Consider the following 20,787-nt stretch of genomic DNA (forward strand, 5'->3'; position numbering starts at 1 on the left):
TATATATATATATAAATAAATATAATAAAATTCGCATTTACATATATATATATATATAAATGCAAAATAATACACATAAAAATTTAAATTACGTGTTTTAAATATACCTCCCACAGTTATGTCTTTTACTTTATAGTGCAGTAACAGACAATAAAGATTTTCGCTTTAAATTTGTGTCATTAGTCAATTGTGACTAGTATTTGATTACACAATTTTAATTACCAAGGAATGCACAAAAGAGTATGACTAAGCAATGAAAGAGATGCCCATCTCTTCCAGAAATCACACCGTAATTGCTTCTTTGCTGTTGCGCATGTCTCTTTTTTATGTAAAAAAGTCTGATACATTCAAACTCTCTTCTCTTAGGGACAAACAAACATTACTCTTTACTACTTCAGAAAAGCATCTGCGAAAAAAGCTTTGTGTTTCATAGACTTAAAATAATACTAAAACACATGCTTACAGAAGCAACATGAATTTTGTTCACAATATAGCAAACTAAATAATAAGAGTTCTCAAGAATTAATTTTAAGTGAAATATACAATTTTTAAAATAAAAGCCTTGAAGAGATTTTAATGAAATCAGGTGAAAGCTGTTTTTATCAAACTGAGGACCGAATCTTTATCAGAGGAAACTTCAGCTGTCTATATTATTGTTTATATGTTATATTATTGATTTATTTGTTTAAAAAATCTGAACACTTCTGTTGTATTCTCGTAATAATTTAATATTAACATATTAGCACAAGCTATGAAACATTAAAACATGTAAGGATACCGAAAATTTATATTAAACTAAGCAGATTTCTGCCAAGAAATTCTGAAATGCTATTATTTTTGAAATTGTTAATGGCAAATTATTTTCTTATGATTTATAACACCTATTTTGAAATAATTTATTAAAATAATTTTTAAATAATAACAGTATTTTTTTATTTAAAATCCATTCAAATTTATATATTAATATATGCATTTAATAGAAACAGATATTTATTATTAAAAAAAATTAATTTATTGCTAAGTTAAATAAAGTAATGCTAGTAATAGAATATTATGCTGGTAACGAAAATAAATAGAAATGCTTTTGATTGCAAACACAACCCTGAATTTGCAATGTACAGGCAATTATTAATTACATGATGGAAAAAATATATTTAAGATCTATATTTATTATTTCATATAATAAATAGTGAAACTGATTTACCCCTATCTCTGAATGCCCCGTTACTTAGCTACAATTTTCATCGTAAAAAGAATATGCTAAGCTAAAACAACTTTTAAAAAATCTTTAAATTACTTCAAATTGGATTACTTTCTCATGCTATAGGAAAGATATTTGGAGATGTGAATTATGCCATCTGTCATATAAAGTTCTTTTATAAAATAACATTCAAAAATTGAGTTGATAAATAACAAAGATTAACTTTTTTAAGTGTTGTACATTGTACAGCGTCATTTTATATTTTAAGAATAAGGACAGTAATTTACAAAAAAATATTCTCGCATTGTTTTGAACAAATAAGCATAAATCTAAATATTGTTTGAGTTAATAAACTTTTATTATTATTTTTATACTAATACACTCTTTTAAGCCTGACTTTAATTAATAACAGAAGCAAGCATCTGTACTGCAATTATTTTAGCCAACTATAATATCTGCCAGTGACAAGTAAAAGCAGCAATAATTGTCTATTGAAAACTTATTTGTAAAAATTTTCCAAGAAAATAATAGTCAAAAACCATTGCATTAACATGGAACTCCAAGACGCCCAACGCCATGTTGTGACGTCAGGCTTCGGTGGAGATATTCCGTTCTGCAACGACTACGGTATTTCTCCACGGAATACGAAAACATTTTGCTAATTCACTGAAAATAACCGACAAATTTCCAATAATTTCGCGTTAAGTTCCGTCTTCTATCTAGATGGAACTTTTCCTTTAATAAAGTAAAAATGTTCAGTGAAATCACAGAAAAGCACCAGTAAATTTCAAAATACATGTTTACAGTATATATATANTATATATATTTCCTTAAAAGAAAAATATCTTTTCAAAACTTTTCCTCCTTCAAAAGACTTTGTACTGGAATAATTTAAAAATGTTTTAGATTTTGAAAGAATTACTTTTCGTTTTTCGATATTTGCTTCTTTTTTTCCTCCAAGAAATCTAAAAACATATATATGAAAGGAAAGGTTAAAAGTTGTTTCCTTTTGTATTGAAAATAAAAATCTTGTTTAATAGTGTTTGAGAAAAAGGAACTTACATTTTGGTATCTTAATTTATTTTCAACCATGATAAATTTGTTTATATTTTCTGTGTTTGAAAAATACTGCTATATACTGGCATAACCCTTAACATTACAAACATTAGTTTTTATTTCAATTTGACTAATAAAACAATGGCATATTGTAAAATTGAAGCTAGTAATAAAAGTGCAAATAAAGATTTCTTTCAAATCGTTTGAAAACTTTTAAATATTTATAGCTGTCTTCTCATTAAGTTTAACTTTATTTAATACCAAAATCAAACAAAAATTCTTTTTACTCTTAAAGCAAAAAAATTTTGATTTTAATAATATCTTCTTTAAGTTTAAATGTAAATTTACTCACATTTTTGTCTTCAGTTTTGATGATTGTTCAGCCGAAATTCAAAAAATTAGTTTAAGTAGATATATCTGTTAAAGTAAACTCATACTGACTAAAAAAGTAAAACTTTGTCATTAACAAAAAAAATTAATATTTTTTTCGTTGAATTTTCTCGAGATTTTATTAATTCTCTTAGAAATTATTTTTCCTTTTAAATATTCGTATTTTTTCTATTAAAAATATGTATTTCTTTATCTTAGGATTTTTAAAGCTTTCAATGCTTTTTAAAATCCATTAAAAACTCAAACTATTTGCTAAATTCCTGCAGCAGCTCCAGGATTTCGCGGTTAATTATCGAATGCGATATTACCATTATCTTTAAAAGGATGCTAAATATTTTATTTTATTTTACAACCTGCTCTAAATAGCCGACCAAATTCTGAAATTCTGAAAATTTGAACCCAGAAGACAAATAAATTCCTTGATGAAGAATTGGGACAAACTAGAACTTTTTGATGGAACTAATCCGCATTTGCGTTGCATGAAAAGGAAAACCACGAAAACCTCCCACGGGTTCTAACCCATCATCCATCTACCTTTGAGGATATGATACGTTAGCACTGTGGTGGGTGCGAGTCAGGAGCAAAATTCGATTCATCCAGCCAACGTTAGAATTCGATCCTAGCTCATCTCATTGGGAGGTAAACACTCCATCCCTGAGCCACCGTGGCTTATCTTGTTAAGTATTCCCGCAACTTAATGGAAATTATGGAGGGAATTTCCATTAAGTTGCGGGAGATTATGGAGGTTAGAAATTTCATCTTTTAGTTACCCATAGCAGGATCAGCATTGACCGCCTTAACTTTCCTGATAAAGCGGTAGTAACCCATCGTTCTAAAGCTGGCTGATCAACACTGGGATCAAATTCAGATACCTTTTTCAACATCCAGAAATGCACAATAAATACCTCAAAATATTAAAATAATGAGTGCATTCTTTTGTGATGAAATAGACATTGCTTTAGGTTTAAAACCCTAAATAGTAAAATTTATTTAAAACTTAAACGAGATGTTGCACAGGTACAGCATTGTAAGCAGATATAGAACAAGTGGTAGAGATTTGTCATAATAGATATGATATGAATTCGACAAAGGTTACGTCCTACTAATTTAGCTGAATACGCAGTTGAAAAGTAACAATATTAAATAGACAGTGGAAGTTAAAAAAATAATAATAATTTTCACATATTTGAAAAACATAATAAGAATTTCAACATCATCAAAATTCAAAAACTCCTTAGTAAATCATGTCACTGCTTGCTACATCATACAATATACTTTTTCAAAAAGTTTTTCAAAGGCTCTTAGTTACATACATAATCCCACAACTAGTAACACAGTTTAGTAAATGTCATCATTAAACCATAGTTGGAACACTGGCACCAAAATCATTTTATTTAAAATATAATACCTGAAAGATATTTATGAAAAGAAATATCATCTTAACTGTTTCTACAACTGCATAATGAAATTATCTGTTTTCAAAAATTTTATACGCATATATTTAATATTTTTATAGGAATTTATCACATGATATTTTCAGAAGTTTGTTCATTATTTGAACAACTTGTAACGAAAAAGGTTAATGTATTGATATTATTTATTGAATTTGAAAATTGAGTTATTAAAGATTTTTCACACACACTCCTGCCTTAATATTGCGAATAATATTCCTCCAAACAAAATAAACTTAAATTAATTTTATTTTTAGGCATATAAATAACACTTCTAATCCCTTTCTACGGATAAAACTAGCTATATCCATTTATCATCATGATACAAAATGTAATTTAAAAGATATTTTAGAAAAAGCTTGTTGCTTTAAAAAAGTAGAGTCTTTTAAAAAAAACATTATCTCAAGGAAGAATAAGAAAGAAAAAAATAAAATGTTTACCTACAAAATGCCACTCTAATTCTTCCGAGAAAGATTCAAAATGAGCGTAGTTAGCGCAATTTTTAATAGGAGTTATTTCTCTAAGGAAAAACGGGGAAATAGCTTTGACTAATTGTTGACATAACTAATCAACCCAACCACTTTCTAGCTTGCTTTTTAATAGATTTTTAGGTACTTCTTTTGGCGAAAAAACTACCTATTCACTTTTGAAAAAAGCTTTTCTCATCTGAAAAATACAAAAATTCTATAGTTAATCATGTTACTGCTGCATTACGCATCTTTTTCAAAAAAAAATATTTTGTTTTATTTTTTTATTTTATAACCGTCGTTGAACTGCCGATCCAATATTTGGGTTCACGACTATTAATGTTCAACTCCGTAGCCTTGCAATTTTGAACCAATCCAGAAGACAAGGGAACTCCTGGATCAAGTATTGGAAGAAATTCGCCTTCGTGGAAAATTTTTGTAATGGAACTAACCCGCATTTGCGTCAGAGGAGAGGAAAACCACGAAACCTCCCACGGTTAGTCTGACTGTAAGGGGACTGTAACCCAAGATCGGTCTACCACTGAGGATATTTCACATCAGGCCTGCGGTCTGTGCAAGCTGGATGTGGATTCGTATCGACCAGCCATCGATGGGTTTGTACCCGGTTCACCTCATTGGAAGGCGAACGCTCTATCTCCTGAGCAATCGCGGCTCTCAAAAAATATTCAAAGATTCTAAGTTACATGCATAATCCTACAATTAGTGACACAGTTTATTAAATGTCATCAATAACTATAGCTAGAACACTGACGCCAAAATCATTTTATTTGAAATATAATTCCAAAACGAAAATATATTCCAAATTGTATACAATTCCAATTTGAAATATATTCCAAAACGAAAATATATTCCAAATTGTATATAATTCCAATTTGAAATATATTCCAAAACGAAACTTATAAAACAAATAATCATCTGAACTTATCATGTGAATCATCTGAACATGAAATTACCTTTCAAATATTTCCTATGCACATATTTAATATTTTTATAGAAATTTATCGTACGAGTACATTTTCAAAAGCTTAATTGCTTATTATTCGGACAACTTTTAAAGAAAAAGATTAATGTATTGGTATTATTTATAGAATTGAGAAATTGATTGCTTAAAGATTTTTACACACACACCTATAACTTTACAGATTCTGATATATCACTTTATTTTACGAATAATATTCTCTCAGACAAAATAAACGTAAATTAATTGTATTTTTATACATATAAATCCCACTTCCAATCCCTTTCTAAGGATAAAATTAGCAATTACCATTTATCATCATGATACAAAATGTAATTTAAAAGACATTTAACAAAAAGCGTATCTTTACATCGACTTCATAAATGAAATATCTTCTCATTGCATTAAAAAAGTTGAGTCTATAAAAAAGGAACATTATCTCAAGGTAGAATAAGAAAGAAGAAAAAAAAAGATAATGTTTACCTACAAAATGCCACTCTAACTCTTCTGAGAAAGCTTCAAAATGAACATAGTTAACACAAGAAACTGAAGCTCATTAAAATTTTAATAGGAGTTATTTCTCTAAGGAAAAACGGTGAATTAGCTTTGACTAATTGTTGACATAAGCAATCGACCCAACCACTTTCCAGCTTGCTTTTGTTAAATAGATTTTTGGCGTACTCTTTTCGGCAAACAAACTATCTATAAATTTTCGAAAAGAGCTTTCTTCTTTTCTGAAAATCGATGAAAGAGCCAAAAAAATAATAAAAATAGAGATGCAGTGATTAGTTGACCGCGCTAACTATTTACATTACTTATTCATTCGTCAACAAGAAATAATCCCTTTAGGTTGGTGAAAGAAAATTAGAAAATTATGAATGAGGATATCTCAAGACTTCTAGAGAATGCGATTGGAATTTTAGCTGAACAGAAAGGAGATCGAATATGATTATGGAAAGACAAAAATTATGATTACCTTAAAAAAAAACGCGATAGAAGATCAGCTGCAAGATTTTTATTATGAAAGAAGTTGATCGAATTCTTCCTTAGTTTCACCAAAAAAAAAAAATTATAAAAATAGAATGCATTATAAGGAAAATAGAAAAAATACTGGTTTAGAATTATTTTTAGAAAGAGTTTTCTTATTTAAATACCTAGCTTCATTTGAAATTTAACTACAAAATTTATAAATAATTATTTTTTTTTTCAGTAAAGGCTGCTTGTTTTAAAGGTGTTAATATGCAAATATGGCATATAAAGCAAAACTGATGTGAAAAGGATTTTAATAAGAATTTGTGTAGTCACATAATTTTTAGTTTAAAAATCAGTTCTAAAATTTATTCAATTAGAAAAATTTTGCCTTTTTTTATGCATTAAAAATGCATAAAATGCATTATGTATTAAATTATTATTCATTATTTTTATGCATTAAATTAATGCATTAAAAATTTTAAAAATAATTTATTCATTAAAAATATGTTTCGAAGGATTTATGCTGACCATATTGCTACCATCATACCCTTCATCAGGAATTTCGGAGCTTTGACCTCCGTGACCCATTGTCTCACATTGCTCTGTAGTGAGAATGCTTTACTTTTAAGATTTAATAGCCGCGTTGACTCAGTAGATAAGGCACTGAGCTGCCGTGGTTAAGAACTAGGGTTCAATACTCAATGGTGGCTTAAAGCTTAGCATACTTCAGATCGGTGGGTACTGTCTGGGAAGTAAGGGTGACCGGTGGGTACATCGCTGTCCACTCTGTTAGGATATTCATTCTAAAATTATGGTAAAATAACCAGCAGCTATCCATTCATCCAATTAACGGTAAAGTTTATGGCAAAGAGCATTTTTTACCTCTACGGTTTTGAAACCGTTTAAAACAAGCATGGTTAAAAAACCATGAATACAAAATTATACTGTTTTTTATCCATTTACAACTAGCATGGTTTCAAAACCGTAATAAAGAAATATAACTGGACATTAAGACTTTATGTTAAGCTATGAGTATTGTAGTTAGGTTGTGGTTTATCAAGCGGAAATATTGGGGTGTTAACGTCTCGTTCAGTTGGTCATGAGATTGACTTATTGGCCTTTTCAGCTACAATATATACCTAGATGACAGGAGCTAAGTGACTTCATTAGGTGGTTCCGGGTTTTTAACCTATAAAGCGAAAACAGTATATATATGGTTTTACTCATAGTTAACAGTTTGAATACTATCTTATTTATGCTTATTTGGACATTTTGTTTGAATATAGTCAAATAACAATTAAACAAATTGTTATTTAATCATTTTTTCCGAGAAATTTCTAACAGTGCTTCTAGCCACTGTTGGTTGCGAAATTTTGGGACCCCAATCTTCATGACCCCTTCGATTTGATTTTATATTCTATATTTTATATCCGTCGCTGACCCAGTTTCGGATTTACGATTACTAATGTTCAACTGCGCAGCCTTGTGATTTAGAACCAATCCAGAAGACAAGGGAACTCCTGAATCATTACCACAAGAGGTATGACTTGCTTTGAGAACATGGTGGACTTTGCGACTAGACGGACTTAACGTGCATCAGTCACCATTTACTAGACGGGGAGTCTTCAGCCGGCGGGGATCGAACCCACGAACTTGACCCCTTTAATTCTCAGAAAGTAAAATGAGCTTCCTTCTTGCGAATAAAATTTTCAGATATAATGCACATTACTAGGAAAGACTGAAAAATTTCTCCGCCTAAAAAGTTTTTTTTAAAGAACAAACTTAAAAACTTCAAATTTATAACGTATTTCATTTTAATTAAAAAAAAGTAATAAAATGCTCTTCTATAGCTATAATTATGATTAAAGAAAAAAGTAAAATTTAATAAAACCACGCATCAGACAATTTATACAAACCATTAGAAATCAAAAAATCTTTACGAAATAAACTGCACAAAGTAGACTAAATCTTAAGGGGAAAATAAGTCTATAGCAACGACTACTTTTTTTCATCCATAAGAGAAATATCCCCATTATCTTGCAACACCACGAACGACATTACAATACTGTTATAACAAAAACTCCCTATCAAAAGATACCATTGGGATTATATGGTGTGTTATTATGACAAGGTCCGAACATTTCCTCCAATGGCTAGTAATTTAGAAAAGTTCTAATTCTTAGTAAGAAACTAGTTCCCGTTCAATAAAAGTCAAGCTAAAGCAATAAAACTATTTAAAATATCTCATGTATACAATAGCATCGTCTCTTTCTCTACGATAGTTCATAGAAATAATTTTTAACTATACAGAAAACACCGCATAGCGAATACTTTTATTTTTCACAAAGTTCTTATACAGGGAATCACAAGAGTTTGTATGAGCCTCGTTGTAATAATATAAGAGCAGAGCTCCACAAGCAAGTATAAGATATTTTAAATGGCCATAATCAAAACTCATGCTAATTTGTACCAATAATTTGAGTCCTGAAGTTTGAACGTTAAGCTGGTTTTGGACAGGATATGTGTGACTTTCGGCTCAAAGATTCCTTTAACTATCAAAATATGTCAGAAATTGTCCCTCTCTGTAAAAAATTCAGGATAGAATTACAATAAAAAAATACCGGTATTTTTACTGAAACATGTTACAGAACAAAACATATGAAAACCCGTAATTTTTACTGTAATTACCTTAAAATCACTGAATTACTCTAATTAAATAAATATATTACTGTCGAAATTACGGTATAATATTTTAAGGTAAAAAAAGAGTTTAGCAGCAAAGTTTATTTTACGAATGATGCACCCATTGTTCCGGTACTTTTTACAGTAATTTATCAGGAATTTTTTGCAGAGTAATATGTAATTAAGTGACTAGGTGTATTGAAATAATTCAACTATTATAATTTACTGTATCTATGAATTTTTAAAAAGATAAACATAAAAGCTGTTTGATATTGAAATAATAAAGATTTACATTTAAAGTATAAACAGTTTATGCGTGCCGTATAGAAACGAAAAATTCATACTGTACTTACAAAAAAGAGAAAAAAAACGTGAAAATGTCTCGGTATGTAATTTGTAATTAAAAAATTTTATAAATACATTTGAAACTGTTACTTTCTACTACGAATAGTAAATAGCAAATACAAACGACAAACTGTTACCTTTAAAACTACAAATNACTCTCCCCTACTTACAAAAAAGAGAAAAAAACGTGAAAATGTCTCGGTATGTAATTTGTAATTAAAAAATTTTATAAATACATTTGAAACTGTTACTTTCTACTACGAATAGTAAATAGCAAATACAAACGACAAACTGTTACCTTTAAAACTACAAATGATAAATACATCTCCATTTCTTTAATGCACATGGTAAAGTGGAGGTGATTTTATTTTTCATCAAATATTTATTTTTACTATATTATTCAATTTATGAATAATAAGTTACACTTAAAAAAACAATCTCTGCGCATGAAGTGTGATGAATAATTTTAAAAAATCTCTAGTTTTTAAAGTATCTTCAATTTTCTGATAATTGTGAATAGATCTTATCTAAGACAATATAAAATGCACTAGTAACAGACAATAAGGGGAGACTGACCAACAGTTGATAAGTCATTCAACACATTAAAGTTGATGAATAATTGTATGTAATAAAGAATCACTTCTACAAACAGGAAGTAGTATTTTACTTTCAAGAATACTACGTTTATGAATATTCGTATCAAAAGCAACATAAAATATACTATTGGCAGGCAAGAAGTAGGCAAATAAGGCACGTCAACAGCTCGCGTGTCATTCAACAAATGTATATTTGATGAAATGAAAAATCCCCAATATAACGTAGCAGAAATATCATGTTTATGGATATTCGTATCTAAAGCTACATAAAATAGACGAGCAGCAGACAATAAGTAGGCAAATAAGCTAGACCAACAGCTCACGAGTCAACAAATCAATACTTGATGAATAATTAAATGAAATAAAAAATTACCATTTCACACATAACGTAACAGAAATACCATGTTATGGATATTCATATTTAAAACACCATAAAATACACTAGTGACAGACAATAAGTAGGCAAATAAGATAAACCAACAGCTCACGAGTCATTCAACAAATCAATATTTGATGAATAATTAAACAAAATGAAGAATTACCAATCATACATAAAGTAGCTTTAAATTTTCGAGAAATATCACGTTCATGGATATTCATATCTAAAGCAACATGAAATATACTGGAGACGAACAATACGTAGGCCAATAAGCTAGATCAACAGCTCACAAGTCATTCAAAAAATCAATATTTGATGAATAATTAAATAAAATGAAGAATTACCAATTCATACATAAAGTAGCTTTAAACTACCGAGAAATACCACGTTCATGGATATTCATATCTAAAGCAACATAAAATATACTAGTGACAGGCAATAAGTAGACAAATGAGCCACACCTAACACTTGCAGTTCATGAGTCATCCAAGATCTTACAATATATAAGTTAACATTCTAGAAAAAAGCACGTACCAAACCTACCTCTCAGTCATCAAAGTACTTTTAGCACTTATTGCTTCTAGAAAACGACATTTGAAACCGAGATTTAAAGCTGAAGAAAACTGTAAACGAGGTCGTTATCTTTCATTTTATATGTTTCCCCTAGACTCTGATAAATAGAAAGGAGACAGAAAATGAAATCTTTTTCAAAGAAATGAGAGGATTATTCTAAATGTCTCATTTGCTGTGAATATTCTCACTAATATCCTCATTTATTGAGTAACATCGGATGTTTTTTTACGGTCTTAATGTATGTACATCATTCTCTGTTTTTATTATTTGTTTTTTTTCCCTTTAAATAATGATTGTCTTATCAGATTTTGTTTTCTTTTGTGAGATTTTCAAATGAATTTTAATTTATTATAAATGGTTCTGAAATAAAACGGTATCGTTTATTTTTCAAATTGAAATACGGCATGAACATTTCTTGATATTTGACGGTGAAGATTATATTTCATCCTAAATCATTTATTTAATTTAAAATTTGAATCTATTTGAAGTTACTCATTTGATTTTATTAAAGGCAATAATTACAAAACAATATTCATTTAGATTACAGGATATGAGTGTGTTTTTTGTAATTAAACTACAATAATTTTGTATCGCATTTACTTTTTAATTTTAACAATTATTATTCGTAATATCTCAAAATTAATATATATATACACAGTAAGAAATGGATACTCAAATATCACGAAACTTTAGTCGTTTTTGACGTAACTGTTTCCTGGTATATGCTTCAAGAAAAACTATCGTTAAAGAGACAAAATCTTCAAAATTCGTCAAAATTAAAAAAAAATGTTTCGTCATACTATTTCTTATGTTTCTCATATTAGCATTTCTTGAACTGTTTATTTCATTTCTATTAAGCCCTGTTAAAAAAAATTTAAGACTTGCTGAACCATAATGTTATTTATTTTTGATGCATCCTTAATGCAGTGCAAAGATAAACCATATTATCATGCAAAATTATTGTTTTTAAACTTAATTACGCAATATTAAATATACTGCAAATTTGATCGATATTTTAGTAATGCTAATCAAATTCGATCTAACTTTATTTGGATGTTGAATTATGTCATATTCCTATTAATGAATTAAATATAAATTCATTAATATTTAAATGGATTAAATATAAAATCCTTACAAGTCCCTTTTTTTTCGCTGTGTCAGTTTTTGTGGAGCAATATCGTTCAAAATAAATAAATGTTTTAGTTTACTTTGCATTAAATCGTACTAATTCTTTTAAATTTGTTTCAAAGATATTTATTTAGGAATAATTTAAAACTTATATGCTAACATATTTAAGTTAAAATAACTCATTTACAAAAGAAAATTAAAGTAAAAATTTATCTTAATAATTTCCACTTGAGTTAACACATAAAAAAAGCCACGAGTTAATTCAAAATAGATAAGTGCATGCACTTTTAATATTCCACAGTAAAATATTCGTAATTGGAATTTGATAGCGTAAATATTCAGTAATTGCATTAAGTTGACTGTAATCAATGGGCTTTGCCTTTGGGCCTAGCAAAGATGCTTACATTAATTTTTCTTTTAACGAAAAGTAAGGAGTTTATACTGACACTCAATTGGAATAATTACTTTCTCATTTCATAAATTTGTGAGAGGGTCATGTTTTTTGTTGTTTTTTATAAGAATTGTTTTTCTGTCAGGCCTATAATCTATTATTAATGAAATAATTTTTTTCCGTTATATCTATGGAAAGAATGAATCTCTAAAAAAACATCCACATTCTATGGATAAATGCTGAAAAGATAACTAACGAAAGCTTCTATTTAACTGCTTCATTGACTTTAATTATGACAAACATTAGTTACATAATCATATTGCTAAGAAAAATATTAAATTATATGATTTTTCTTCATAATTTCAAGCATAGATAAATGCATTTGAGCAAAAAATTTTCCCCCTAAACAAATTATAAACAACTATCTCAAATTTCATTTATCTTTCTTTGATATACCCAAGATAAATAATTAAAAATTATAAAGCCATCTTTACTCATTAAGGACTGAAATTTCACTAAAAACGAAGTTTAAAAATAACAAACAGTAGATTCTTTTATTAAAACCCAACACTGTAAAAATAAATTCCGGGTCAAATTACGCTATTAAGTACCGGCAATTTGGGCGCATATTCCATACTATCCGTTTTACCGTAATATCCATTTTTTCCGCAAAATATTACACCATAAAGTTTACAGTAATATATACTTAGAGTGATGAAAAGTGTTTTTTTTTATTAAAAAATTATTAAAATATGAACTGCACCAAAAGATGTAAATTGAGTGTTGAGTTTTAAAAAAAGCATTACTTCCAATTATAAATATTTGTTTTCCATGATGGAAAAAATATGTCATTTAATATCGATGATCAAATGCAAATCTTATTTCGTAAAAGACAAAACAAAGATATTTATATAGTTGCATCGATTTTAATGACTAAACAGTAATAAAAAATCAATTTATTAACGTAATTATTAATAAAATCTCTTTATTTAAAATGCATTCTAAACAAATAAATTTTCAAAATTCTGTGTTGAAGAGGAAAAAATTTTAATTATTATTTTTCTTAATTCTATTTTTTATTAATTTAAATGTACCTTAAATTTAATTTGAAGTTTTGAGTCTGCTTCAGTTTGCTTGAGTCTGCAAACACAATAAAAACTGGGGTGTTATATCAACCGAATATGATGTTGAACAACCCAAAACATAGTGCGAAAGAACATTTTGTTTTGGGTTAACACCAAATCTAACATCCATAAACGATTTAAAAGGACTAATTTGAATCTAAGTTCTTAAAATTGAATAATCTTACACCAAACTCTCACGCTTTTACACCATACGAGAATTATTTTTGTTCCGAAAACACCACTGTTGGCGCTATCTGAATATCAAGAAGCGCCAAGTAGAATATCCCGAACAGTGTGTTTACAATCTGGAGGAAGCTGGCCAAAGTTTGTTGTCATTTTAAATGCTAATATTCGTGAACAAAAAATTTGCATTTAAATATGTATGTATATTTTTAGTTATCTAATAAGGATAATTATATTTTAATTTTAAATCTCAGAGAACTATTTTATCTGGTTTTTTAATAATTATTTACATCCGCTGCCTCTGTTAAGCCTAATTCGAATTCATCCTAAAATTAGTATTAATAAGTTTTTTCAAGTGATGATTTCAGATTATTTTCCTATAGTAAATATTGTAACAATTTAGTTTAAAAATAATTAATAAAATCTTTAAAAAATGGAATGCAAGGAAAATATTTCATTCTTTGAGTAAATATTATTGAGTGATATATTTTTAATAATTAATATAGTTCAAATAAAATTATTCTCGCTTGAATTCACTTTTCATAATAAAAAAGAAAACAGAAAAAACTCATTTTTCATCGACTGTCTCGGAAATTTTCGCATTTAAATATTAAATAAGCAAGAAAAAGTCACTTGAATATTTCGTTTAATCGTTTTCGTTTCGTGATCGTAATTTTGTTTAATGTTAGCAAAAACTTTTTAATTGAAATATTAAATAAAAAAATTTAATTTAAAAGCAGAAATTTCTTAGTTTAATTCATGAGTGATAGGTTTAATATTCAAAATATATTTTACACTTAAAGATATCCCAAAAAGTATTGATTGCACAAACAAAACTCGGTATGTAAGGTTCTGTTCTAATGCTTGCTTTCAGAGAGTTTCTGAATTTAAGGCTGAGTCACTAGAGAAACACATGGCTATTTTAATTAAATGAGCACTGGAATCTGATTACCCAATTTTAGGATATCGAGTCGATGTTTGTGTTTAGGACACTTACCTCATCCTGGGATATGAGGTGCGTGTTAAATGTCTCGTTAAAAGCTATTTCAACGACACCAACATATTATTAAGTTCATCCATTTTGAAAATGATTAACAAGAGCGATAAGAGAAATGATTAACAAGAGCTTTTAACTTATAGGTTCCCAATATGGACGTTATCGCCCCCGAGTGGGCGGAGAAGGCTTTTAGGGGGAGCTAGAAAGATTATGGGCATGTTAGGGATGGTGGGGATTTCGAAAAGGTCATAAACTGCGGATGAAATCAGAATTGAGTATGCAGTGAGCTTTTTTGTTAATTGCATGTTTGTCTTGTTTTTAAGAAATGTTTCGATTTTGTATGGAAGATTTATTACATTCTCTAACGTATAATATTTGTCAATAAAGAAGTTATGTTATCATTAGAAATAAATTCAAAGATGAAAAGAAAGCACTTACCCCATTTTTCAATTTTCCCCATGATCTGGAATCATGATCTTCATGGGAATTAAAAACTTTTGCAACCTGCAGCTTCCCTAAATTTCACCTAAAAAGATTATATATTCCTTAACTTTGTTAATAATTTTTTTAAAACAGTCATAACTTAAAAGTATATAAATTTTAGTTTACTTTCCTCTTATTTCCTAACTCGGTTTATAAGAAATGTTTGAATCTACATTAAGAAAAAAGTTTGGTCAGAACTACCAGAATATGGTTAAATTTATTGTGTTTCTTACTCTATGGGAACTCCAAAAAGCTTGGCAATTTTTACCGAAGCACTTTGATCATGATTTTTGGAAAATTAATATTAAATATGGTTTTTGTAACGCGTGATAAAATTTGGTAATTTTATCATGATACATTAAAGCATGGCATAAAAATATTTTTCGGTCAAATTTACTTTTTAATTTTTAATTTTCTACTGAAAGTGTGGTAATAAGCATTGTAATTTTAAATACCAGAATTTCCGGAAAACCCTGACTATATGAACGAAACAATTCCAAATGAATGGTTTTATTAACCAGAAATTTTTTTTCCCCAGAATTGTCATTACCATACAGTAAAGTAATTTTACCAGAATTTTTATGCGTGTGTAACTTATTTATATCTCTAATTTATACGTTATCTTCCTTGTCTAATAATTGAAAACATCAAATTGTAATAAACATTAAATTATCTGTTGTTAACTATTGAAATATAGCTATGTGATTAGACTTTGAAATAAGTTTCACTGACTATTACTTTCCCTACTATTGACGTTAACAAAACTAATGTTGACATTAGTTAATCACTACCTCTGCATAGTGCAGGGAAATGCACTTTACCCTGATTTGTCCCTCTCAGCCACTGTGATTTTTATTTACTGTTTTTCATCTTCTTTTTGTCTAGGCTATTAGGATTTTTCTAGTTTTGTTTCCCACCTTTATTTTTCACTTTCAAGCGGCAAATTAGCGTTTTATTTTTGAAATCATTTTTATTGTGTTTGTTTTATTGATTTTTTTTTTCACTTTTATTGAAAATGGGCACCTAGAAAATAGAGAGCATGTTTACTGCTATTTTCAATTTTTATATTTCATAAGCGAATGAATGTTTTAACTAAGTAATATCTTACTGCTTCAATTTCAAAGGATTATTTATTTAATAAATAAGGTCCTTTACACCTGAAAATATAATTTATGAGACTAAATTATGCAAAAATATTTCACACATAGTTTTCAAAATTCAAATTAAAAAGCAAAAGTTTTTAAAGATGCCATAGAACATTTCAAAAGTAAAAATTTTAAACTTGCTTTAAGATTTTTACTTATATAAATTGAGATAAAGCAAAGCATAATAGCAAAGCGAAGTAATATACTTGTAAGAAATTTACCAAAAACTGCTTTCACATTTTACGCACCAAATACACTGCTTGATGCTGATTTAAAATTACTTATTCTAAAAAAAAAATCTTGGATTCACTATATTTATTAATAAAAAGTTAAATTGAAAAATTGTGATAATGAGAAAATGATTTCACCTAAAGACCATTAATGGCAAAAAATCTCCATTGATAAAAAAGAACTAAAATCAATTGCTCAAACAGTTTTATTTCTTTCCTAACATATTTTTAAAAGAGAAATTTGAACAGCATCATAACTTTTCATTGGGAGAATTACTTTAATAAGCTGACTAATCTCTAAGTGCATTATTATAGCAGTATTCCGAGATTTAGGAACACCTAGTAATCAATACCTAAATTTTCTAAACAAAATGATTTGAATTGATGATATCTTTTGAGAAGCATAAATTTTAGTGCGTTCTTCTTATTAATAGTTTTTTATTTATTTTACTTTATTTCATTTTATTTATTTATTTTATTTTATTTATTCATTTTATTTACTTATTTTTCTTAATGAAAAAATAAATTTTTAATTTTCTATATTATTGGTCTGTTACTACATAAATAAAATGAATAAAAGTTAAATTAATAAAAATTAAAAGACGTTTGAAATATAAATAGCATGAAGTTGCATGAAGTAATATGAATAGAAATTGTGAAATTAGCTAATAACATGAAACTTAAGTACGTTAAAATATTAATCTTTTTTATGTGACTGATATAGTATTTTTAAAAGCTCATACCTGAATACAATTATGGCTGTTAATGCAATCTTCGTACACTTTTCTATAAGTCAAATTTAAGGAGAAAACACAGCCAAAATCATATCAAGACTCAAAACAAAACATACAAATCCAACAAAATTATGCATTTATAAATACCAAAAATCCCTATTTATCGGGAAAACAATGCTACACTAAAAAAATCAGGCAAGTTTATTTTGAAAAATGATGAATTAGGGCTAATATTAAACTACAAATTTCACTGTTATGGTTTAGCTGTTGATTCTCAACCGAAATAACAAGAAATGCTCTTATCCTAAAGTTTTATTTTGTGTGGCTATTTATACATAAGAAAATTTCCAAAATTATAAGTTTAACCAAAAATTAAAACCGTGTCTTACATAAGCCCAAATGAATGTGGATATAATGTAAAATAAAATAAAAGGAAAAACGTATAATACGAAGACAAAGAAAGAAAAAAAAACGTAAGTATGTTAATTTTTGACAAGAAATATAACAGCTCTTTAAGTGCTGACTTATTATAAGTTTAATCTAATTCATGCTTCAAAATTTGTAAAATTGATTCCTACAAAATGGGCTAGTCTTTTCAATTTGAATCTCCTATTATTCCTTTACAAGTGATTTTTCTGAATTTCATACTAGTACTGTTAAGCGCCATCTATTTGTCGGTCGCGAAAATATTTGTAATTATTGAAACAAAAGCAGAAAGTTCAAAACGTTTCTATTTAAAAATATGATTCTGGGAAAACTGTAGTATTAAAAGCATTGTCTGAATGACAATATTCAGTACTTGTTTTTATTAATATGGATTTATGAATCGTCATTTTTTGCGGAAGTATATCACGCCCAGAAAGAAATGTTTTCCAAGATTTGTATTTTTCGCCGTTACTCTAATTGAATTATCCAAAAATGTACATTCGGCAACATAAAATGAACAATTAAACTACTAACACAGAGATTTAGAAATTATAATACGCATGAATATATTGTATTTTGAGTCAATTTTACGCACGTAAAATGTCGTATTTTAACACCAACATACGCAATTGACATCTGCGCAAATTTTCCCATTTTTTTGTAACATTCCTTAATTATTTTTTAAATGTAAAAAGAGAAAATAGTATTTCCTCAGGTAAATACATTAAATGGTATTCGAAAAATTAAAAATTGATTATAAATCAATTTTTAAAAAGTTAAATAAATGAAAATAAAGCAATGGAACGTTAGCTTTTATTATACGTTAAAAAAGAGTTGAAATCCTCCTCAACAAACCAGGGATAGACATTTTATTTTATTTTATAACCGTCGCTGAATAGCCGACCCAATTTTTATGTTCACGACTACTAATGTTCAGCTCCGTAGCCTTGTAACTTTGAACTAAAACCAGAAGACAAGGGAACTCCTGTATCAAGTATTGGGAGAAATTTTGCCTTCGTGGAGGACTTCTTGATGGAATTAGCCCGCATTTGCGTTACATGGATAGGAAGACCACGAGAACCTCCCACGGTTAGCTTGTCGGAAAGAAGACTCTAGCCCATGATTCATCCATCACTGAGGATATTTCACGTCAACACTGTGGTCGGTGCAAAGAAGCGGAATTCGTATCGACCAGCCATCGTCGGGATTCGAACCCGGTTCACCTCATTCACTCTATCCCCTGAGCCATCACGGCTCAAGAGATGACATTGTAAAACTGAGAAAATTTGCCTTCTAATTAGTACTTATATGCAGTATTATTATTGTTACATTCTAACTAGCTAATCTCAACTACAGCAAACATGTATAATATTTCAAATTCAGAGAAGTGGAAATTGTTTTATTTAATTTGTAACAAAATTTAGAAATTCCGAATAAAACCCAGCCTTTTTCTGAAAAAATCATATTGGACTGTCCCTTAAATTCAATACTTTAGCTTCATAAATTTTTTAAACAATTCCAATAAATGAGCCATAACAGCTATTTCTTAGAATTTTTAAGTAAAATCTGTTATTCATTAAAAAAATCTATGAATTTAAACTTATATGCTGTACTACTGTACTAAATTTGAGAGTAATTTACATGAAAGTTAAAAAGCATTATCTTTTCCTGTTCCTTCAAAATCGAATTCTTACAGCAATGAATTTTAATGATCTTTCATGTAATACAATGATCATAAATTTAAATATATTTTATCTGCCTTTGCTGAAAAAGGTAAAATAAGCAAGTAAAAAAAAATTAACTCTATAGTAAAAGAAGAGAGGCTTAAAAATACTAAGAACCTTATATACCGAGTATCTATCTCCAATTCCTTTGTGTTTAAGCCTTACTTTTGCTGAGAAAAGATTTAGGGTAACTCTTTTTCCGATCAAATCTTGCACTGGTTATTGATCGAACAAATCTCTTTTTCTTCATAAAAATTGTATGAATTCTTATTTTAACTTTTGGAAATGAATTCCATCTCTTTTTTTTGACAAATCTTTCTTTTCGAAATGTCATAGAGTAAGCTTTTAAGCAATATTTTTCTGGTGAATTTAACTCTCAAGTTTTCCCAATCGTCTCTTTCATAACTGAACTCGATTTGTCAAACATAAATAGAAAAAACTATTGTGCATTTTTTTCTTTGAATAATAAAAGAATATCATTTGTTGATAATAAGAAAATATTCTAATTATGTCTTTAATCTTCTTTTGTTTCTCTTTTCAAAGCATAATTTATAAATTTCTGCATGCAAAAAAATGTATTTTTATTACGACTTTGCTAAATATATTTTTTATGATTATAAAATATTTAATGTTTCTTGAAATGAAATATTATCAAATTTTAATTTAGAAAACATGATAAGACATATTTCCTTTTCAAAATTAATCTTACAGGGTAAAAATTATGATAACTATAAGTTCAAAATTAAACTAACATATTCAAAATTAAACGCGATTTCACATTTTATTATTCACATCAAGTCTTTTGGTTCTATATTTAGACTAATGTATTCTAGAATTAAAATTTCAATTTTTTCCCTTAGGCAAGCGTGAGAACAGAGGAAATCTCTCAACCTATTTTTTGAACGGTCTATAAAAAATCATAATTCCCTTATTGCATGTGACTTAAGACTTCATCAGGATATTTTTGCAGGCTTTTCCCTAATTTTAATGCTGAATCACTTTGATTTTGCCTCAATTGGGGGATCGCTCTCTGTACAGTAATGGATAAATAAACATTAATATCCTTTTCTCTGACACGTGACCTGTTTTATCCCTCCTCTCGACAATAACTTTATGTATATTATATATATA

General features: G+C 28.1%; 1 protein-coding gene across 1 annotated transcript in view; it reads right to left on the bottom strand.

The window, feature by feature from the left end:
- LOC107440096 (SCY1-like protein bma) overlaps window positions 1–20,787 on the bottom strand; it is an 811,210-nt gene that overhangs the window by 743,434 nt on the left and 46,989 nt on the right. The window contains exon 2 of the mRNA XM_071187972.1: window positions 15,353–15,440. The gene's annotated coding sequence lies outside the window, so the exon portion shown is untranslated. The remainder of the gene's footprint in view (window positions 1–15,352; window positions 15,441–20,787) is intronic.

Source organism: Parasteatoda tepidariorum, chromosome X1, assembly GCF_043381705.1.
Source record: "Parasteatoda tepidariorum isolate YZ-2023 chromosome X1, CAS_Ptep_4.0, whole genome shotgun sequence".
NCBI lineage: Eukaryota > Metazoa > Arthropoda > Arachnida > Araneae > Theridiidae > Parasteatoda > Parasteatoda tepidariorum.